Raw genomic sequence first — 24,982 nt, 5'->3', positions numbered from 1 at the left:
ATGTGTGCCAAGTTGTCAGCTAGAGTTAGTTGAAGCTGAGCCAGTAGTGGTTGCCGAGTAAAAGGAAATTCTTATAGAAGTTGAGTAAGGGTAATTCTAATAGATGCCGAATGAAACAGAAAATGCATAGAAGATTAGTTTATAGTTCTACATGCACCATGCATTAAATGTAATATTTTGAAAAGGTATAAGGAAAAATTTCACTCATTATTTGTCATTACAAACATAGAGCAAGAGCGAGTAGAGTGAAGAAGTAATTGGCGACTAGAGATTGAAGAATTTACATGGATTTCAACAAAGATTAAACGTCATTTCATCAATTTGAAAGGTATTACTCATGAGCCGAGTTACGTAGTTTTGTAGTTTGATATCATTTGAAACCCTAGCTTGCAAAAATGGCCTCAAGCTCTAGGAATCCTAAGGACAAGGAACCTTTTGAAGTTCAATTGCTTAGTAATGAGGTCAAGCAACTAGATTTTAGGCCAATTCCTGAAGTTTCATATAAGAACGACCCAAAAGGGGCATTATTAATCATTCCACCCAAGGTCATAATGGTCCAAGATGTAAGGAAATGTTATAATTGCAAGGTTGGATCAATAGGAGACATGGAAATTTGATAGGCATATGAAAAACTATGTGAGAATGGAGTGTTGAAGGAAGAATTCCAAATCTTTGAGAGAAAGGGCTTAACTCGTGTCTTAGATTTCCTTACTGTCTTTAAGACTGAATGGATATGAATTTTGTAAAGTAGAATCCATGATGGATGTTTATGGTTGGAGGGAGGACCCATCAGGTTGTCAAAAAGGATTATACATAGGGTTATAGGATTTCCAACCTTAGAATGACCCAAAATCCTAAGAAGCGACTCAAAAGAAACAATTGAGAAGAATACAACGACAAAGTGGAATAAGAGGGGAATGATTATTGACACCATCAAAGATCCACTTCTAGAATTTGCAATTAGGGTCATATATCACAAATTATATTAGTCAAGTTGACTAAATCGTGTACCATGCATTGTAGTTGATGTAGGGTACAAGATTGTAAAGAAAGATCACACTTATGATCTGGTCGAGCTACAGTTGCAACAAATTAATGAGAACCTAGGAGCAATAAGGAGACCAAAAGGTGCTCAATGTAAATTTGGTTCAATTTTGGTATGTATGTTCTTTTTTTGTACAAAATGAGTTCCCTTCTTTTGGTAAGGTAGGTTGGAAGACCAATAGGTCTGTGACAGTACAAATTAATGAGTATATTGAACAAATGGGAGACAATTTTGAGTCTATAATGACTAGTTATTTTGAGGATTTCAAGAAAACATGGAATAAAGATTGAGAATCCTAGTTTTCCTAGTGGAGAAGTATTAAAATGAAATTTTCTTCCTAATAGATATTGGCTACACATTTATTCAGGCTGTAGTACCCAAAGTAAGATGGCTAAGGCCTTTGGGGTATGAGATTAATATAGATGAAGCATCAATAGCTATCACTGCATTACTTGCAGAGGAAATTGATAAGTCAACAAAGATCTTTGGAAACTATGATGTTGTGAAATCAAGTGTAGAAATGGAGTTGAAAATTGCCTCAACTCTAAAGAAGAAAGATAAATTGGTGAAGAAGTTGAAAGCCAAATTTGGTGAAAGTGCTGAAGGAGATGATGATGATGATGATGATGAAGAAGAAGAAGAAGAACAAGGACAAGAACCTCTTTCCCTAACACAAGGAATGGGTGAAGATGAAGAAGAAGGTGGTGAGAAGGAACAAGCCAAGGAAGCACCATGAGTATAAGAGCCAAAGAAGAGAAAGGCTAGAAAATAACTTGCAGCTCAACTCAAGGGCAAAAAGATTGCTAAACCTAGCCCTGCCAAGCCTACTGCCCTAGCCACAAGAGCAACTACAAGGGCCACAACTTAGAAGGCTAAAGAGAAAAAAAAAGAGAAGAAGAAGGCTACCGAGTAAGCAGGTCCAGTGTAGAAGAAGATAAGATGGAAATATGTTGCACAACCTAAATCTGATGAAGAGAGGACCGAGTCAAATAAGAACAGACAGTTCAAAGTGGTAAGTCATGCACCCAATTCTAACATTGACAACATTTGTGAAAACATTAGGGATAATGTAGACTTGACTAGCTTGAAATTTTTTGAATTCAATAAATTAAATAGGGAAGAACAAAATAAGGTTGAGGAGTCAGTGTATGCCATGATGGCAAAATTCAAGAATACTCCACTTGAATTTGACACTACTATGCCTAAGGATTTATATTCCATAGTTGAAAATAAATGGCATTATTGCCTAAATATGGAAAAGGCAATAAGGAAGTCCACATTGGCACAAGTGATGCCAAAATTATCAAAAGGCCAAATAACAAAAGAAAACAAAAAACATGGTAGCAAGTTTGTACCTAAATACAAGGCCTTCAACATTCTTTAGAATAAGATTGAAGATGTTGTCAATAAATCAACTAAAATGTGGAAGTTGATATATGGGTTGACTATTGTTAAAGAAGGAGAGAAAGATCCCTTTGAGGGAAGAAATAATGGAGAGGATGAAGAGAATGATAAGGAAGGAGAGGTTGACAAAGAAAAGGAAGGCAACACAGTGGAGAAGGTACCAAAAAAGGGAGATGAAATGGCAACTGCTGAGGAGCAGCAAACTGATCAAAGTGTGCAAGACACACAATTGCCACCATTAAGCCCTCCACATGAAACACACACACTTGCAGAGACAATAAAAGTAAAGGATGTTCTTGATAGCTCAGCTTAGAACATCAATCCACTGATTGCAAAGGATCTAAAAAAGATCCTTGACCAATCAACATTACAGGCAAAGTTGTGTGACAATCCAGTATTGATAAGTGTAGATGAGTTGTAAAAAGTAGTAACTAACCTAACTAGGGACAATATGAATACACAAGAACCACCTTCTGCCATCCCTACAACTACTAATGGACAACCACAAGAGCAAGCATCAATAGATACATCAGCCAAGGTTGATACCATAGTTAAAATTGCTATAGCTACCGAGGAGCCAACAAAGGAACAAATAGGATAGGTAGAAGTATCTGTTCCTACTACACAGACACAAGGTGTACCATAGATAATAGTGATTGATCAAGGAGGATCACAAGAGGAGAAGGAGATTCCAAAGGGAAAGGAGCAAGAAGCAATTCAAACATTGGGTAATCTACCAACGACTGGAACTCCTAAAAAATTCCTTTAGACGCTGAGCACTAAAGCAATGCCACTCTAAATTTCAGCACTAGGCTTGAGCTTCACAAAAGTTGCAAGGGTACTTCACTATGGAAACCCAACATTGGATGAAGAAATTGTCATACGTAAGTATGATTATGCAACCATGAACATTGAACATATAAATGAAATGTAGGAGACATTAGAAAGGAAAAAGAACCAAGAGATACTTAGAAAAGAGTATAAACAAAGCAAGCATTACATGAGATAAAAGACATCTTTCTAGATGCATTCAACTTGCAAACGCCTGATGCAATCAAGCCAATATTGGAACAATTGTTTGAAATTGTTGAACAGGTGACAAATGAAGACTAGGAGACTAATGTAAAACTCATGGAATGGTCTGAGAAGAAGTTTCAAGGTAAGGTAAATGAGAAAATATCAAGTGGAATAGCACTATCACAGGTGGAATTGGCTACAAAAATAGAAAAAGTGAAGAAGGTACTTGAGAATATATTCTCACTATACACTAAATTATGTGACCCCACACTCTTCACACAAGAAACAACCCAAAGGATAATGAGTTTGGAGAGAAACTTGAAAATATCTAGTATGCAGTTACCACAAAATCCAACATAAAGTGAGAAGCATTTTCACTCCAAGCTTCATACATAGGAGGAACTAGCTATATTGACATCAGAAGAGGCTAATACAAGAGCCAAGTTAGTTCAAATTCAATCCTCCCTAACCCCACACATGGAGATTCTACAAAAAGAACTAGCCTATGGTGAGATAGTACTCAAGAAAGATCCTAATATTTCAACATTAGATGGCTTAGTTCACCTTGTAGCAGAGACAACAATCCAAATTAAATCACTAGATGTTGCAATAGACAACTGAGATGCTACTCTCAAAATTGTTATGGAAGTAAATAAGAACTTTTTGGATAAATACACACTTAGTGCATAAGCCCTTTGACATCAATGTCAAAAAGGGGGAGAAATATCTTAAGGGGGAGATATATGCAAGAGGATACATGTGGAAAGGGGGAGTTACAAAATGAATAGAGAGAAGAAAAAGGGGGAGCAAACAATAGGAAAGCAGAAAATAGGGCATCATATCAAAATACATCAGATAAAGAGTATCAGAATGAAGAAAAAGAGTTATAGTAGAAGCAAATATACTTAGAGATTTTGGATATAGTAAAGACACATTAACTTAGGGGGAGTTATAAGATTTTGAGGTATATAGTTCTTTATGAAATTTTGAGCAAATTTTGAAGTTTTGTATATATGCTGAATTGGATGTACATTATACTCAAGGAGATTAGATTCATCATGTATAGTTAAGTTTTTTTTCCACTCATGTCAAAGGGGGAGATTGTTGATCTCAGATTGGTTTTTGACAATTGAGTGTCAACATAATTAAGAAATTTACTAAGTTCATGTTGGGCTAGTAACATATGTCGACTATAATATGTATAGATGCTAAGTTGTAATGAGTGCTGAGTAAATAGTAACTGCCAAGTAAATAGATAGAGCTGAGCAAGTTCAAGTGTTGAGTGAACAATAGATGTCAAGCAAGTTCAATTGCCTAGCCAGACATAATTATAGTATGCGCCGAGCATCAGTATTAAACAAGTGCCAAGTAACACAGAAATGTCCTAGTTGTTTGTGATAGCACAAACAACTATGCAAACCATTTTTGAGTTGACATATAGATAGATCTTGAAGCTTTGAAGATAAGATTGAATCTATTTGGATTCCCTATGCAATCAATATGCAACCAATCAAAAAAATGGAGGGAATTAAATAGGAAGGTTGAATGAATCTCAATCGTAGATTCATACCTAACCTTAAGCCACCAAAGTATTTTTAAAGGGAGATAAAGCCTCATGATTTATAGAGTTTGAGAGAGAGAATTAGAGAATGCATGTGAGAAAGTGATGGTAGTAGTGAAAGGGATGAATTGATCAGCATACAATCAAGGTGACTTAGAATAAGGACAAAATTGCAAAATTAGTTTGTAGAACAGAGGATCAAGGTTACAACAATTTCATATCAAATTAGAAGGATCAAGAAGGATTGAATTAGGATCTAAAATCAACAATATCAAATTGTAAGTGTATGAGATCAAACATTCTATTGTACTTTTTAATAACTATATCAACAGGATGAAATCCTTGTATCAAGGTTGTTTTAACAATCATAGAGAAATCCTTTACATCTAAAGTCCTTTAGCCAGGCACACTTCTAATAAGGTATTAAAATCCTTTAATAGGGTAGGATCTAACAATCCTTTGTAAGAATTTAATAGGGCAAGCCTTTCATAGGGTAGATCATGAGAATGGTCAAATTATGTAACCTTAATAAGTGAACTTTATTGCTGCAATAGTGAAAAATTGTGGGTCATCCCCACCCCAGTTTTACCTTCTCATTGTAGGGTTTCTGGGTAATCATTTATGGTGTCAAGTGTTTATGTGAAAGCATTTACTTTACATATTATTTCAATATGTTTATGCATGCAATGTTTAAAGTTAAAAGTTTTATTGGTTAGAGTTTAGTACTTCTAATTTACCCCCCCTTAGAAGTAAACATTTCCCATTTGTATTTCCAACAAAAATTATCACCTAGTTATTGTTAATTATATCGTACAATACTTTTTGTTTTCCTAATATCACCTGACTCTTTGAGAAATATCGCCCAATTTTTGTCACTTCCAAAATAGAGTCTAAACTATGTCTTAGCTGATCTAGGGATGTTGTCACTTCATCCTACCTAAACTTGGTAAAAAATGTACATGTTAGGCATTGTTCTAAGTTGAAAAGATGGGTTTAGTATATCAAATGTAAGCTAAAAATGATCACTAATGGTCACTTGTCAAAATCTAGTTAACTTTCTATGCTAGCTAATTGCTATCGAGCTTCTTGCTCACTCTTGGCTTGAGTCACTAGTGCTATAAATGCTTAAGCACTATTGACAAGCCACTCACTTATTCTATCTTTGATAAGTGATTGTTCTTGACCCCACAAGCTTCAAATTTGAAACACTTCTCTCATCCTATTAAATAATGACATTTCCTTACATGTTGGTCATGACTAGGTTCCAAGTTGGTAAAGGTAGTTGTCCTTCTTTCACCTTCAAACAATTAAAAACTCCACCTAGGTGCCCTCGTGGACAACCTTGTGTTGAGGATCCCATCTTTGATAAGAAATAAGAAGTTAATATTTGGCATAACCCTCTATATAGCTTTGAGAATCCATTTGGTATGCCCTTTGATACACCTAGGGGTGAAAATAGCGTCCCACTCACCATGCATCCCAAGGAGGTAAAATGTCAATTAGAAGAATAACCATGAGAAAATGAAAGTTTCAAAGAGACCATACACATTACCACTAAAGAAAGAGCCTATCATCAAGCTAAATCTGATGCTCATGCATGCAATAACAAAAATAGACAAGCCTACTATGCATTACCACTAGAGAAAGAGCCTATCATCAAGCTAAGTCTGATGCTCATGCATGCAATAAAAAAAATAGACAAGTCTACAATAGTAACCCAATTTATAACATCCCTCTCGGTGGCAATGATGGAGACAATATGCCGCCTAGAACTCCTAGAGTAAAAGAAAGAGTATGCCCATCACCACCAAGAAATTTAAAATCACATAGTGAAAGTGAAACCAATGATTAAATCACTAGTGAAGACTTGATGAGATTTCAACAAGATGAGGTCAGCCAAAGGTTAATGCTCAAAGCCTTGGAACAAAATGGGGACCAATACTTCCGATATATGATAGCAAAGGGGCAAACACTCCCTTAAGACTTTGACATGCAAAAGATAAAAAAAATATGAGAACTCACTTAGGATAAAATTTTGAGAAAAGAAATGAAAGAACTTAAAAATCAACTTGAATGACTACAACTCTCTAAAGAGCAACCTAAAACTTCTTTGTTGAGTCGATATTTGCTCTTCCTTTTGATAGGAGTCTTTACATGCTTCCATTTCTTAGGGATATAGAGGTTCCCAAATATGACATATATGATGGAAATGGTGACCCTCACAATCATGTGAGGCACTTTTACACTATTAGCATGGACTTTATGCATGAAGACACTTACCTTATGAGGTTGTTTCCTAGGAGTTTAAGAGGACAAGTGATGGAATGGTTTACAAAACTGATGCCTCCTCTCAGAATGTTTGATGAACTTGCACAATATTTCATCCAATAGTATTCCTACAACATATAGAATGTTTGATGAACTTGCACAATATTTCATCCAATAGTATTCCTACAACATACAACATCATGTTACTATGTTGGATTTGTGCAACATCAAACAAAAATAAGGAGAACCCTTTGCAACATATCTCCATCAATGGACATATTTATATTCTAGATACCCTCAACAAGTTCCTCAGACTAAGAAGATTGACATTTTTGTCAATACACTTGTACCAAAACTCTATTTTGACCTTAGAAAACAACTGTTCACACCCTTTAATGCCATAGTTGAAAGCACATAATGCATTGAGGATGTTACCATTAGAAAAGGTGGCATTATCTTGAATAAGGATGAAAATGGCAACGAAAATGGCAAAGACAAGGACAAGCCTTGGAAGAAAAAAAAAAAGTGTTGTCAATGATGATGTGGTGGATGCTCCTAAGACCAAGAAGTCTTCCTTTAACCTTTCCAATATTATTTACATTGTGATACAACAAGAGACTTCAAAGTCTCAAACATCTGATACAAAAAAAAAATTGTTAAGAAAAGATATGTTTACATACCTATGATTGAACCTTATGAAGTGGTCTTAAAGACCTTACTTGCAAACAAATTGGTCACACTTCCATACAACTCCCGACCCTATGACCCACCCATCTATAATCACCTAAAAATGGTCATCTAGACTATTAGCCCCCTTCTCAGCATTTTGGCTAAATTAATTTAATCATTTATTTAGACCAAATTGCTAATAATCAATTTATTTGATTATAACCTATAGTTTGACTATGCTATCCTAAGTTCATTATTTGATTAAAAGAACATGTCCCCTTTTAATTAAATAAAAGACCCCATTCTTCTAACCCACTTAAAGTGCACACATAAAGTCCTTTTTCTATTTTGCAATTAAAAGAAAAGGCTTTGTGACTTTTGTCTTATATGACAAGTCAACTTATATTCTATTGGTTGACTTGTGTGTGCACATGGATCACTCCTCTTTTTGAATTCCACCGTTGATCATCCACCATCTTCATCTTGATCTCTACCGTCCATACATGTTTAAAAGGGAGAGAGATTTCCCCCTCAATCCATCCTCATTTTGAATATTGTTATGCTGCAGGTTTTCTAACAGGTTTCTTTGGAGCTTTGTGGAGAGCTTCTATTACTTGTCTACATTCTCTGATACCATAGCATTTTAGCTTAGATTCATGTTGCATGTTAGTTTAGTTTCTATTTTGCAATAATCTATCTCACATAGCTTAATATTTGGATTGTGACACTCTCATCCATGCTTAGAATAGCTACACTTTTCATATTCATTCTAGTTTAATCTTTAGTTGCATTGCATTCTTGAGGAACTCCTTGGGACATTTGCATTCTTGCATCTTGTCTTTGGAACCTCCCATTGCATGGTTTACTAGCAAGAAGAGTATCTCTAAGGCTCATCTAAGAGCCTTTTTATTCTTGAAATATACTCTCTTGCACTTCGTGGATAGGGAGCTCTAAGCCGGCATCCGAACATTCCAACTCATGGAATCATTTGGATAGAATGGTTTAGAGTGTGACACAAATCAAGTGTACATTTTTTGCGCCCACCATGGGGCTTGAATCAAGTTTTTAGCTCCATTTGCTTTTATTTTTCGTCTTTGATTTTTTATAGTAGTATATTGGATTTAATCAAGTGCTTTTGTAGAATTATCACTTGGGTTTTAAGGCCAACCCATAAGTAGATTGGTTTGAAGGCCAAAAATCTAGTTGGTTTAAAGATTTGATCATATCTTTTAAACCACTTGGAGTTTGATTTTGAATTTTTTTTTTGCAAGTTAAGTATGTGTTCAAAATGTCTCAGTCCAATTTTTAGAGCATTTTGAAGTAATTTTCCATGAGTTATAATATTTTCTTTGTTTTTCATAAAAAGTCATTTTTGGTCGCAAATCAATGTCTTTTTTGGAAAAACTTAAATTTTCAGAAAGATATTTGAATTCTAAGGGAGGTAATTTCTTTGTGTTTTGATTTTTGAGATCGTATTATAGATCAAAAACTCGATTTGATAAATTTGGCCTATTTTGACAAAATGGGTCTCTAGGGTACAAACGAGGAGATTTTTTTAAATTTCTTGCATTTTTGGAAAGCTCTCTAATTTTTAGTAGGGGTCTATTCTTTGAATTTCTCTTTTTGGATCTGAAATAATAGCAAACAAGTCCAATCTTGTTGACTAGGTTAAAATCAAAGAGTAAAAATGAGAGCATTTGTGATTAACTTGCACTTTCTTTGCATGCACTTGGTTGGAAGATAAATTAGATTTTTGAGTCAACTAACCACTTTTTATTGTAGTATTTTATGTTATTTTACACTAACTTATGGTGCTAACAAGTTGTGATTGCAGGTTGCCATCTTTATGAAAAAAATTGAAACATTGCATAAAAAGAACGCATGTCAAAGCTTCAAATGCATAAGGGCTACTAACGATTGTTTGCAGGGCTGCCTAATGCATAAAAACCCAATTTTTCTTATTCTTTACTTTTACATGTGCGACATATACTAGTTGTTTATTTTTAGGCACATTAAAACTTACAATTGGGATCTTTTGGTGATAGGAGAGTATGCTCTTCACCCTTGTGGTGAATCAAAAATCTTGACTTACCATTTGGTTTCAAAAGTAAGAGGCAACTGAATCTTCTTGGTGTGTTTGGGGGAAGCAATCAAGGTAGGAGAGTATGCTCTTCACCCTTGAGGTGAATCAAAAATCTTGACCCTTGAGAGTGGATCCATTTTGTGTAGTTTAGAATCCTTTAGAGGGGCTGCTCTCGGACAACCTAAGAGAAATGACCCAAGTGGGGACAAGCAAATTACCCGGCTCTTCCAACCCACTATAAACTCAAGGCTATCAAGGACACAAAATCTTGGTAGACGTAGTGTTTATCTTTGCCTAGTGTGATCGCTTATGGGATTTTGACCATAGGGAGATCACTAGGCAAAATGCTTAAGGTACTCTTGTGATCGTGAGATCGGTTACTCATTGCAAGGTGAGGTGTCCCATAATTGGGAGAAAAAGGAACACTATGAATGGAAGCCCTATCTAAACACCGTAAGTTAGTAACTACCTTTTTTAGCCGCTCAACTTCTTGGTGCAAGGATTGATCCTTGTGGACTACCCGGATCACCCCAAGATTTTACACTCACCATATGTGTTCCCTTGGTTGTGCTTATGGCACTTCTATGACAAAGCCAATATCTCTTGTGGGCAACCACTTGGTGTGAGGCAAAGGAGCATCAAGTGTGGGCCAAGTTGTCGACTAATGAACCATGACTTCTAGGTAGATATTATTTGATGTGTTCTCTAATGTGCTAGACCTATGAAAATATTTTGAACATACACATGATGATAGTTCTAGGGATTTCTTTTGAGACCTCAGATACGCTTGTATCATGCAAGGTTGCTTTGTCCCTTGCTTGATTGTTTGAAGACTACTCCATGTGTCACTATCTTGCTTGGAAAGAAATTTCTTTTGAACATCAAATTTTCTATGCTATCAATTATTGTCAAACTTTGTCAACCAAGTCAAAATGTCAAGTGCAAATATTTTCTTGTGTTACTTACTAAGGGGGGTTTCATCATTTGGCTATGATTTCTTATGTCTCTAGTGCTTAAACATGCTTAAAGTGGTTCTTTGGTCTTAGTGCTCTAGGTCTTTTTGTCTTCATGGTCTATGCATGCTTGCTAGTTATCCTTTTGCTAAAATGGTTGCCTTGATTTCTTGAATACACTCTTGGGTTAGAGAGTTGTTCACTTGTCACCCCACTTGCTCTATCTATTTGGCTATTTGGGCATCTTGCCTAGCTATTGACTTGAGTCATTCATGTCGTAAGTTTCTTGGACATATTGTTTGACAAGTCACTTTAATCTCTCTCTACTATCTAGGCAAGTGAACACTCTACCTCCTATAGTTTCAACATCAAGTTATCCTCTAGGCTCTTTTATGCTTGGCTTTGCATCTAAAACTATGGGATCTAAACCTTGTGATACCAAACTTCAACAAAATCTAGATGATCATGATATCCTCCATATCACTAAAGAGTTTCAAGATCTATATGCACAATACAAAGAACTAGAAGAGACAAATGATCTTTCTTACCTTCATCTCTCTAAGCGCATGACAGAAATGAAGTCTAAACTTGAGAAAAGGTTAGAGGAGAAGATTGCATCATTACATGAATCTTCCTTAAGGTCTTTACATGCATGTGAGTCACCTTCTTTGAGGTCATCCTCTTCTTCTAGGTCTACATGCTCTACTTTAAGACATCAAACGTATTCTTCTTCTAGATCTAAAGACCTCTTTAGAGAACAAGCAAGTGATACCTCCTTTGAGCCTATGCTAAAATTTCATGATGGACCTATATTTGACCAAGATAATGATGAAGACATGGATGCATACCATTCACGTGAGAAACAACAAAAGGAATCTAGACATAATTTTGATAGAACTTTTGCTCCCTTGGAAGATTCTTATGATGACACTTTGCAAAAACTTCTTGGTAATAAGATCATCATGTTACCTAAGTCTAGCTCATATGGAAACCCATTCTTGGATATCTATTGTGCTTATCATCAACATAATGAGCATAGTACTTCAGATTGCATTGAGCTAAAACATAAAATCCAAGATCTTATTGATAATGGAATTATTGGAACCTCTAGTGACTCATGTGTTGAGGATACTTCTCTTGAGCAAGATTATGTTGATGAACCTATGTCTAGTAGTGGCTCCATTACATCTTCCACTTCTTCCAACACTCATGCCTCTACCAACACTTCAAATCTTTCCAACATGCCTCTATCAAATAAAGAACCTAATGCTTACCACATTGACTACATGTATCCTCAAGGGCTACCTCTAAAATAAACTCAGGCTAACCTTCACTTGGCTGCAAACTTTTTCCATGCTACTAATCCTAAACATCCTCAACCTTCATGCACTACTATGCCTAATCCAAGCGCTACTCCATTCACTCTTCATTCTCCCTTGTCCTTAGAAGTGGCTCCTGTATATGAGAAAATGTTAGTATGCTAATAGAAAGCAAATTTAAATAAAGCTTCTACAAACTAAACAAAAATCATAAACTTCAAGATAGACTAAGATGAGCTCTTAATTGATAATATGAGCCATTAATGGGCTCTCTCAATAAGAAGCTCTCTTGTTGAGTAGCTTTGTCTAAATAGATAGGATGTATGCTCAAGCTTTATGCTTCAAAAAGGGCTTCAATGGATGATTGTGGATTTTTGGTGTGGATAGATGGCTTTAGTATGGATTTGGCTCTCAAAATAGCATTATAACTTTACTTCATGGATTGTGTTATTTTGCAAAGGGGAAGGATCCAATTTATAGGCAAGAGGCTTGAGGGATTGAGGGCTAAGATGCAAGGATGAGAAAAAGCTCATGGAGGGCTGAGATTGCATGAGAGGAGAGCACATGGATTGTGCTTCCTTACAACCAATCAAGGAGTGACACATGTCACATGGTGAGAGGATGGAGGAAAGGGGAAGGATGAGTCAAAAAAGGAGGCTCAAGGGATAAAATCTTCATAAAGACCCTCATAATGACTTGTAAGAGCAATAAAAGGGCTTGTAAGAGTCATTTATGGCCTAGTGGACTTCATAAAGTTTTATGGTTGAGATATTTTGAGGGTGATGAGAGCAAATTCGACTTGGACTTGATTAGGAAGGTTCTAAGCTTGCTTAGGCTTGTGCAAATGATTAGAGGATGGATTAGGATGGTTTAGGATTAGCTTAAGGATATGCAAGTGGATGGCATTTAATGAGGGTGGGTGAAGGAGGAGATATTTGTTAGCTTTGGCTTGGGTTAGTAAGTCTTAACCCATGTTTAGGGAATGTGACAAGGTTAGGAGGGGATTAGGATTAGGTTTAAAGACATCTTCTAGAAGAGTCTAGATTTTGGATGAGGATAAAGACTTTCTAGAATAGTCTAGAATTTCCTAGGATGAGGATGAAGACTTTCTAGAAGAGTCTAGAACTTCTTAGGATGAGGATAAATTAGATTTTTATGAAATAAATAAAGTTTTATTTATTTCAAGGGTTTGGGTTGAGGAGATATTTATTAAAACTTTTTTAATAAACATGAGGATTAATATTTAATTTTAATTAAATATTTTGAGTTGGGGTTAGGGGTAGGAAATGATGGGATTAGCCTTTAATCAAAATTAAAGAAGGATTAGAAGATTTTGGAAGAGGTTATTGGTCATAAGGAAATTGGCCAATTTTTGGGCAAAAAATAAATTTTTTATTTATTTTAGGATTTTTGGTCAATTTATTAATTAAATAATTAATAAATAAGGAAATAATGTTTAAATAAGATTTAAACATTTTTGGGAGGGATTCCTTAATTAAATATTTTTAATTAAGATAAAGGGATTTAATGGCACAAAAATTAATTAATTAATTAATTAATAAATGATGATGTCATCAGGACTTTTTCAGAAAATTAAAATACTTTATTTTCTAAAGGTTTTTAGGTGTCTACAGCTCCATGTCAAGAGGACTCTGAAAAAGAAAAAGCTATAAATGTCAAGAAAGATCAAGATAAAGCACCCATTCATCTCTTTCAAGATTTTTCCATTCCATATCCTATATCTTTTCCACCTCCTAAGTATGATGAAGATATCACTTCCACTATCTCCCTTGAGCTTACTGAAAATTATGAGAAAAGTTCTCTTCCTATGCTATCCAAAGCTACTTGTCAAGATCAAAGTGTCCCCTTGTGTTCTACTTCTCCATATCCACTTCAAAATTTTACTCAAGCTTTAAGTGCTCCTCTTAAAAATATTGCTCCTATCAAAGCTACTCATGAGTCTATTGATGGCTTTGACCACGTTGCTCACTCTAAAGATGTTGATGTCCCTTTTCACTATCCATTTGCATCTCCTAAGTCTATCCTTAGTCCTTATCCATCAAAGCTAAAGCCTTCAAACCTTCCATCTATATTGGGACCTTATGTTCTGTCATATCCTACATTTTCCACTCCTAGCTCTTTCGTCATACCTCAAGATCAACAAAGACACTCATCCTTGATGAATTATCACCCATCTATCCACCTAAACCAGTCATATCAGCCTTATTCATCCACAAATCCCAAGTCCTTTGGAAGTGAGAATAAACATAAGAATCCATTGAAAAAGAAAGATCACTATGTCCCATCTAATCAACATGTGAATGCTAAGAAGGAGAATGCACAAAAGAGACCGCAAAGGTCCATTATTAAAAAAACTAAATCAAAGAAAATATGGGTTCCTAAACCCATTATTGAAGAAATGTGTTTTGAAGTATCTGAAGGAAAATCTAAAGCTATATGGATTCCCAAGTCTCTTTTAAAAGACTTGAATATTGAAAATACTTCAAAGTTGACATTCAAGCTTCCAAAGGCTTCCATTCCATCTTCTTTCAAAAATCTTTCTAAAAATATTCCAAAGCCTTCCACTCCACTTTTTTCCAAATCTTTTCTACCACCTGATACATCTAAACCTCAAGTTACTTCATCCATGATTCCTCCATCATTCCAATGCCCTTCAAGGTGTGTGTCAATGTTGATCTTGTACAATATTTCAACTACCCTCATGAAATCCTCTAAAGCTTACACTAACTTTCTATACATGAACTATTATCCTCCATATACTCTTCCTACTACCATTTCTCTTTCATCACCCTATCAACATCTTTGAGCATAACTTTCTATGGTGTTGGCTTATCATGACTTATCTTTTCTATAGGAGCATTATCTATGTTCAAACAGCTTCAACTCTTTCTAAAAATTCAAAAAAAAAAGAAAAAAAAGAAAAAAGAAAAAAAAAGCAAAAAAAAAGAAGAAGAAGAAAGAAAATGTGCCTTGGTGAAAACTACTTCTTGTGGCACCTTGGTAGCAAAAGTAAAGAGAAATAAATGCATCCTATGGTGAAAACTACATCTTGTGGTACCTTGGATAAGTACCATGATGAAAACCTGGCAAATAGGCATCATGCGTAATTCTTCCACCATCCATCTATCCCCTCTTCTCTCTTTGATCTTCACAATGTTAAGCTATCTTTGCATATTGGCTATCTTATCCATGAGATTCTCTATTTGTGCTTTCTCATTCCCTCATAGCCTCCATCTTGAGCTTTATTTTTATTTCTCTATCCCATCGCTATACTATCTAGTTGACCCCTTGGTCTTGATCATAATAAATGAAACATGGTTCTCATAGGTCTCTTGACATGGCTACTCTTTTGGACTACACACTTCATGCTATCTCACTTGTTGGCTTCATTGCTTATCCTACATGCTATTTTTCTCATTACTTCCATTGCTTATCCAAAATATGCTTCATATGACTATTTCACCTCTTTCCCTAGCTTGGGTACTCTTGAGGAGTCAGTCCTTGAGGATCACTTTCACTTGCTTCATACTCTTTTTTCATCCATCTCTGCTTATCCACTGGCTCATTGCTCCATCATATCCTATACCTTGCTAGACATTGGGAGAAAATGATGTGATCTTGCTTGAGAACTAGTGATATCTAAAACCTTCTAAAAAATTCCAAAAAAAATCATATATGATCCTGAAAAAATCCTAAAAATCAGAAAATGTCTTGGAAAAATGATCATCTTAGTGAAAACCTAGCAATAGGCACTTTGATGTATCACCAAAAAAATTCAAAAATTGAAAAATACAAAAAAATTGAAAAAAGTCCTGAAAAAATCCTGTCAAGTGGTGAAAACCTAGAAATAGGCACTACTTGAAACCATTGCAAGTATGCCTATCAGTCTCAATCACCTACTTCGCTACACATTTCCTAGCTTGAAATTTTTTTCTTGTCCTCGTCTTGGGGGCATAACTACTTAGCCTTTTTGAGGTATTCTTGTGCATTTAGGTTTCTTTGACAACTCACAAAACAATGTTTCTCAACACTACCCCCACCCACTTTGACATCAAGTGTTTCTCAACACTTTTTCGATAGTTTACCTACAGTCTTCGATGTCACAATATTTCTCACTATCAGAATCAAGTCTTGAAGAAATGGCCAAGTGACTTACACACACACACTTTAACACCTAAACGACTGAGGTATGCTGATTTTTATCTACTTTGTGTGCTGTCTATGACAATTTCTTTGCCATGTGTTCCCTCCCTAATAGTCTTTCAAGGATGTCATTGACTAGAAGATTGGGGGCATGAGACATATTTTCTTGATTTCTACTTGTGGGTATACTTTTGTTTGTCTATAGTGTTGTAAGAATTTATGCTGGTCCTATTCAACACATTGACTTACAAATGTATCATCCTTGACTGTTTTGCAAGACCACACTCAGGGTTTATCCTAGCGCTTATGCCTTGATATAGGTGTAATCTTGCTAAATTAAACTTAAGGAATCTAATCGTGTAGTTATCTTGATTACATGTCTCTGATGCTTAGATTGGATTTCCACATACCTATCTGATATCGATCATATTCATATCCTCATAGTTATACTAGTGATGGTTGTATGATCTCATGATGTCCGTAATAAATGCTCAATGATGAAATTAAGAGTCTAAATGTTAGGCGCTTCTTGCTAGTAAACCACTTTGCATATTAGCTTGCATTTTAGGTTCATTTTATAGCTTAGTCTTGCATCCTTGCATATGGGGAGAGCTCTATCTTCATCTTTTCGCAGACATATTGGCTAACTCCTTTCATATATTTCTTTACTTTCTTCTTGTTCATGTCTTTTCACCTTCTTACTCTTTCACTTCATCTCTTTTCTATCTTATCATCACATTATATAAAGTTTTGACCTCTTAAATAATTTCAATGTCCTAGATTCATTTTCGGGATCAAAATCCAAATTTGAGTTCATCTTGATGGTCAAAATCGCATTTTAAAAATTTACCTTCTTCTGAGCAGTTAGCTGACCGTTTGAGGTCTAATCTTTGAATTATCGCTGGGGCATCTTCATTTCTTCATGTCTTCATCATTTCTATGCTTCATATCTACTTCTAGTCACCTTTTCACATCTAAATCATCTCTCTACTAGATTTGACCTAATTTTTATGCTATATCCTTCAAGGTCAACTCTAGTCAAACTAGGGCATTTTGTCAATTTCTTATAGTCATTCTTGGGTTCTAATCATTTATCTATCATATCAGACATTGCTATATCTCAATTTTCTGATATCTAGCTAGTTTCTGCTTCCTCTTACCTCATTTCGATTTCGATCCCGAGGGGGCAAAAATACTCTATTGCTGATTGTTATAGCTATCTATTTCTTAGGAGAATTTGTTTGATCTTATCACTTGCTCTCAATCTATTCTCTTTGCTAGGTGTTAGAATTCTTTTCAGATCCTAACATCATCTTCCTAATGTTCAGTACTACCGCTATCAGGCTGTACATTTAGGACTTGCTATCTATTTCTGCATTTCATTCTTTGGAATCAGATGTCTATATCTATCACCGCCTACTTGGCTTTCTATTTTCTTTGACATAATGTGTTCCCAGATTGATCACACATTAGTCAAAGAGGGGCAAATGTAATCACCAAAAAATGGTCATCTAGACTATTAGCCCCCTTCTCAGCATTTTGGCTAAATTAATTTAATCATTTATTTAGACCAAATTGCTAATAATCAATTTATTTGATTATAACCTATAGTTTGACTATGCTATCCTAAGTTCATTATTTGATTAAAAGAACATGTCCCCTTTTAATTAAATAAAAGACCCCATTCTTCTAACCCACTTAAAGTGCACACATAAAGTCCTTTTTCTATTTTGCAATTAAAAGAAAAGGCTTTGTGACTTTTGTCTTATATGACAAGTCAACTTATATTCTATTGGTTGACTTGTGTGTGCACATGGATCACTCCTCTTTTTGAATTCCACCGTTGATCATCCACCATCTTCATCTTGATCTCTACCATCCATACATGTTTAAAAGGGAGAGAGATTTCCCCCTCAATCCATCCTCATTTTGAATATTGTTATGCTGTAGGCTTTCTAACAGGTTTCTTTGGAGCTTTGTGGAGAACTTCTATTTCTTGTCTACATTCTCTGATACCATAGCATTTTAGCTTAGATTCATGTTGCATGTTAGTTTAGTTTCTATTTTGCAATAATCTATCTCACATAGCTTAAATTTGGATTGTAACACTCTTATCCATGCTTAGAATAGCTGCACTTTTCATATTCATTCTAGTTTAATCTTTAGTTGCATTGCATTCTTGAAGAACTCCTTGAGACATTTGCATTCTTGCATCTTGTCTTTGGAACCTCCCATTGCATGGTTTACTAGCAAGAAGAGTATCTCTAAGGCTCATCTGAGAGCCATTTTATTCTTGAAATATACTCTCTTGCACTCCGTGGATAGGGAGCTCTAAGCCAGCATTCAAACATTCCAACTCATGGATTTTTTTGGATAGAATGGTTTAGAGTGTGACACAAACCAAGTGTACACATCAAACCTACTTGGTGGAGAGAGGACCATGTATACAAGTATCATAGGAGAAAAGGCCACAACACTAAAAACTACTTTAAGCTCATCATCCAAGATCTCATTGATGTTGGCAAAGTTGTAAAGGATGGCCTAGTCAAAAAATTTGATCATAAAGCCTTCAAACAATCGTTACCATAGTACGAAAAGGGTGAATCATCCAAAGCTAACAAGAAAAACCATGACACAAAGATCACCTATACATACATTAACATTGAAAATGTCATAAACATGATAGAACCCATTGAATATCTTGGCATGATGGAACCTAACTCTAACAAGGAACCCAATTATGATATGAATGATGAAAGGTCCAAGGTTGTCCTAAAAATGTGAAATGCTCAACAACAACATAGGGACACTCAACGTAAGGTAGTTCTTAGAGTGGAAGAATCTTCCTCCTCTCATGGTGAGATGTTTAATATTGTCACTAGGGGGCAATCCAAAGTCGTTCTTAAAGTTGCAAATGATCCTAAAAATGCCTCATCATCTAAACAAGAAACTACCTCAACAATCTCTAATTATGAGCTTGTTAATCAGCTTCAATGAACCCTAACACAAATATCCATCTTTGAATTGTTAGAGCTATCTCCTTTGCACAAGGATATTCTTGAAAAAATCCTTACACTTAGCCAATATCCCCATGGATATTGATGTAGAGTGATTCCAAGCTACGGTGAATAAAATTTCTTCACTACATTACCTTACATTCTTCAAAGAAGATGAAAGTGTTGAAAATAATTATTTAATTGTATATTGCCTTTGATGTTACATAAAATGTCATATCTTTGCCAGTTAGTGTCTACTAAGCTCACTTGGGCAATGAAGATAGTTTCCTATGTTTGTTGAGCATTCCAGTGTTTACCAAGTTTAGAAGATAGTGTCTACCAAGTTCACTCAAGCACCAAAGAGAACTTCACAAAAGTTTAGTGTTAACCAAGCTCACTTAGTTAACAAAGGAAAGTTGGCATGAAACTAGTGTTAATCAAGCTCACTCAGTTACCAAAGGAACTTTATGATGTTGTAGTGTTAACCAAATTCACTTGGTTAGTACAAGAAAATCATTTCAGAATTAGTGTTTACCAGGATGGGTCAGCTAACAAAGGATATTCTTGTTTTGGCATATTGAGTTGAATGGATTTGTTTATTAGTTCTAGTTGACTGAAGAGATGAGGACTTATTGTTATAAGTTATATTCAAGCCGACTTGACAATGTATATGATATAAGTATAAGGTTAAGTTTGTGATTTAATGTGTGAGAATGTGTGGAAGATAAGAAGATGCTTAGAGGAAGTGAATTGGAAGGATAAGTAGAATATCCTTGTTGGGCTGCAAAGATTAATCTAATAAGGAAGGATCAAGTATTTGATCTAGAATTCAGATCTGAATTCAACAATATAACTACATAAAGTATTAGGTCATTTCATTTTTACTCTCTAACCATTGTAACAATGAATCAAATCTCTTAATAGAGTTAGCTTAACAACTATTTGTAAATCCTCTAATAAGATGGTATTTCTAGATTGAAGTGTCTAAAGACTTCTAACAAGGCCACTCCTAATAGGGTGATTAAATCCTCTAATAGGGTCACACCTAATAGTGTGTTTTGTAACCTTTAACAAGGTTGGCTCTTAACATGGCTCACTTCATAAGAGTAACTAGTTGCAATTGATAGTTTTCCCAAATTGGGTTTCCACATTAAATCTTGGTGTCACTTGTGTTCATGTTGTTTCTTTTATGTGTATGAAACTAAGTAAATTAAGGTTAATCACACTTAATATCTTAAGATCTTCATGGTCAATATTTGTCAAGAAACATTTTTTGTTTTAGTGCTTATTGAGTTAGAACATATTGATAGTGTTTACCGGGTGTCTGTGTGTTAATCGAGTTACAATAGTAAAACAATTTCAATAGTATTTGTGTTTTGATTTGTATTGACATCTAAGGTATCTGGGATTTATTTTTGTAGTAACTAATTCACCCGTCCCCTCTTAGTTACTCCTCTTATATTTCCAGCAATTGGTATCAAAGAGTTTCATACTTGCAGAGAAGGTTTCAAAGACCTAAGCTAAAAATCAAGATGTCTTACAAAAGAGAGATTCCCAAGTTGAAAAAAGGCAACTTCGAGACATGGCTAGGACTTATGAAGCTACATCTGGCAACCATCAATCATTTAGGTCTGAAATATTTGAATACCTAGTATAAAGCTCCTACTAGAACTTTTACTAAAGAGGAGATTGCTGAAAAGAAGAATCATAATATTATGATGATTGGCATTGCATCTACTCTTAACTATGTTGAACTTGATGAAGTCAAAGGGTGTGCTACTACTCATGAGATGTGGACAAAGCTAAAAGATATCTATGAAGGTGATGACAATGTGAGAAGAGCCAAGGTAGAAACCTTAAGAGGTCAATTTAATTAGATGAAGATAAGGGAAGATGAAAACATTGCAAAATATGTTGAGAGAATCAAAGCTAGTGTAAGTGCAATCAAAGTCTTTGGAGGAAAAATTGATGATGTCACAGTGGTCAGCAAGGTGCTCAGAACCCTTCTTCCTATCTATGCAATTAGAGTGTCAGCTATTCAAGAGATTAGATGTGATCCCAATAATAAGGTAAATTTGGATGTTCTAGTGGGAAGGTCGACGATATTTGAGCTAGATAACTATGATAATTATGTTCCTAGATCTAGCAATCTTGAGTCTACATTTGAAGCTAAGCTGTCACTTAAGAAGAAAGTTGCAAAGTCTAAAGGGAAACAATCTAAAAGTGAAGAAGAAGATAGTTGTGATAGTGATCTTGAAGCCATTGAAGCCCTACTTGCAAGAAGATATCCCAAAGGTAAAGGAAAGTACAAAGGTAAAATTCCTCTAATCTATTTTTCTTGTGAAGAAGTTGGTCACATTGTTGCAAGGTGTCCAAACAGAGAAGAGAAAGAAGAAAGAAGAAAAAGTATAAAGGAAATAAGGATTTCAAAAGCTATAAGGACCACAAGGATAAAGGTAAGAAGCCTTTTTTCATGGCTAAAGATTCTAATAGTAGTGATGATGATGAAATTGTTTACATTGTTGTAAAAGATGAATCAGATAATAAAAATGATAAGATGACATTTATATCTCATGTTATAAAAAATGATACATGGATTATTGATAGTGGTTGTTCTCACCATATGACTGGTGATAAAAAAATCTTGAACATATGCAACACTAAGATGGTGGGAATGTAATAATTGGAAACAATGAACCGTGTTGCATAAAAGCAAAAGGTTGTATTTCACTAACCAATAAGCTCAGGTTTGATAATACTTATTGGATTGAAGGACTAAAGCATAATATATTGAGTGTGACACAGTTGAATAAAATTGGAGATAAGGTAGAATTCATGAATGGGAAGGCCAAGATTCTAGATGGGAAAGGAAATCTAGTTGGGTCTGGTAACCAAACAAAAGGTAACTTATTCTACCTAGATCTAAGTGAAAGTTCATGTTTCATTACTCAAGTAGAAGAAAGCTAGTTATGGCATAAAAGATTGTGTCATGTGAACTTTGATAACCTAGTCAAGATAAGAAAAAACAAAAGAGTGAGAGGTATTCCTAGCTTGAGGAAGCCTAAAATGGGCATGTACAAGAATTGTCAAATTGGTATGATGGGCAAGACAAGTTTCAAAAGAAAGAACTATCATTCTAAAGAAGTCTTAGAGTTCATATAGAACTTTGTGGACCTATTGGAATAGAGAGATAAAGTGGAGATAAATTTTTTATTTTATTTGTTGATGATTATTCTAGAATGATGATAGTAATGTATCTAAAAGGCAAGTCTAAAAATTTTCAAAAATTTAATTGGTATTTGGCTATAGCTGAGAAATAAATAGAAAAGAAGTTTAAGTGTTTAAGGTCATATAGAAGAGGAGAATTCATCTCAAATGAATTTAATGAATTCCATACTAAAAAAGGAATTAAAAGGTAATTATCTACACCTGGTACACCTCAACAAAATGGTATAGCAAAAAGAAGGAAAAGATCAATCATGGATTGTGCAAGAACCCTAATGATAGAAAAGAATGTTGCAATCAAATATTGGAAGGAAGCAATCAATACAACAATTTATACCTTAATAGAGTACAACTAAAGAAAGAATCAAATAAAACTCCTTATGAACTATGGTATGGCTATAAATCTAATGTAAGTTACTTCAAAGTATTTGGTAGCAAATGTTATATCTTAAAGGAGATTAGGAATGGTAAATTTGATGTCAAAAGTGATGAAGACATATTCCAAGGATACTCCAACAAAAGTAAAGCATACAAATGTTTGAATCTAACTACTCATAAGATTATAGAAATTGCACATCTAAGAATTGATGAGTTTGCAAAAAAGAGTGAAGAAGAGAGCAACAAATAACCTAAATACTAAAAAAAATTTATTTACTTTGAACCAAATACATTTCTTAATCCAATTGAAATTCAACAGACTTCACCTCCTGAATCCCCAAAATCTCCACAAGCACCCAAGTTGCAACTAGTGCAACTTGAGTCACAATTTGAAGGACCCAAGTCATATTCAAAAGCTACTAAGTTGTAGCCAGTGCAGCCCAAGTCTAAGTTTGAAGGACCCGAGTCACAGATAGTTGGACCCAAAAATGATGTAGAAGATCATGGTGAGGCAAGTGGAATAAGTCCTAAATCCAAAGTACCTATACTTGCAAGATATGTCAGAAGGTTCTGTGCACCTGAGAAAATCATTGGAGACATGTCATAAGGTACAATGACAAGGAACAAATTGAAAGGTACATGTTTTCTTACTGAATTTGAACTAAGAATAGTTAAAGATGCTTTGGACAATGAAAGTTGGATTGAAGCAATGAATGAAGAGATAGAATAGATAGAAAAGAATAAGACTTGGACTTTTGTTCCTAGACCCATGGATAAGAATGTAACTAGCACAAAATGGGTATTTAGAAATAAGTTAAATGAAGATGGAGAAGATTGAAGATACAAAGAAAGGTTAGTGTGCAAAGGCTATTCTCAAGATGAAGGTATTGATTATGGTGAAACTTTTTCTCCTATTGCAATATTAGAAGGTGTTAGGACTCTAATTTCTTATGCTACACATAAAGGATTTAAAGTGTATTAGATGGATGTAAAATTTGCATTTTTTAATAGAATTCTAGAAGAAGTCTACATAGAGAACCTGAAGGTTTGTAGGTCCTACAAAAAAGGATATGGTTCATAAACTGCAGAAAGAATTATATGGTCTCAAATAAGCTCCTAGAGCTTGGTATGAAAGACTTCATAATTATTTCACAAAGATTCATTTTTAAAGGACAAATGATAACAACCTATACATCAAAGAAGAACCAGATAAGAGGATTGTGTTGGCAGAATCTTTGTGGGTGATACATAGTTTACTGTAAATGATGATTTGTGCAAATATTTTTCAGAGGAAATGAGTAAGGAATTTGAAATATTAATGTTTGGAGAAATCAAATTATTTGTTGGCTTGAAGATTCAATAGAAGAAAGATGGTATCTACATTACTCAATCTAAGTATATCAAGGAGATACTAAAGAAGTTTGGAATGGAGGATTCAAGACTAGTTGGAACACCTATGTCTACTAGACATAAGCTTTCCAAAAATGATGTTTCCAAGGAGATAGATCAAACCATTTATAGATCTATGATTCGAAAAATTTAGTATGTAGTACATACTAGGCCTAATATTGCTCTTGTAGTTGGTATCGTTGCAAGATTTTTAGTTAATCCTAAAAAAAATCATATGATGGAAATAAAGAGAATCTTGAGGTATCTAAAGGGTACTAAAGGTTATGGATTATGGTATAATAAAGGAGGCAACTTATATTTGAAAGCCTTCACTGATGTAGATTGGGTAGGAAGTGTTGATGACAGGAAGAGCACTAGTGGTGGAGCATTCTTTCTTGGTAAGAGACTAGTGTCTTGGACATGTAAGAAGCAAAATTGCATCTCTTAGCCTACAATAGAGGTAGAGTATGTTGTAGAAATAATAAATTGTTCCAATATTGTTTGGTTCAAA

Source organism: Cupressus sempervirens, chromosome 1, assembly GCF_028749045.1.
Source record: "Cupressus sempervirens isolate cs-2001-9-10 chromosome 1, ASM2874904v1, whole genome shotgun sequence".
Taxonomy (NCBI): domain Eukaryota; kingdom Viridiplantae; phylum Streptophyta; class Pinopsida; order Cupressales; family Cupressaceae; genus Cupressus; species Cupressus sempervirens.
This window is presented reverse-complemented; position numbering follows the sequence as displayed.